Source organism: Oncorhynchus masou, chromosome 14 (assembly GCF_036934945.1).
Source record: "Oncorhynchus masou masou isolate Uvic2021 chromosome 14, UVic_Omas_1.1, whole genome shotgun sequence".
In the NCBI taxonomy this organism is placed as follows: domain Eukaryota; kingdom Metazoa; phylum Chordata; class Actinopteri; order Salmoniformes; family Salmonidae; genus Oncorhynchus; species Oncorhynchus masou.
Window position 1 is genome coordinate 31,098,037 of NC_088225.1, and position 267 is coordinate 31,098,303.

Genomic DNA, 267 nt, shown 5'->3' on the forward strand with positions numbered 1-267 from the left:
ACAACGTACATACTTGCACATGCACGGACACATACAGTGCATTCGGAAAGTATTCAGACCCCTTGACATATTCCACATTTTGTTAATTAAGTTACAGCCGTATTCTAAAATAGATTCCCCCCCAAAATTAATCAATGTATACACAATAACCCATCATGACAACACAAAATGCATTAAAAAAATAAACGTAAATATCACATTTACGTAAGAATTCAGACTCTTTACTCAGTACTCTGTTGAAGCACCTTTGGCAGCGATTACAGCCTT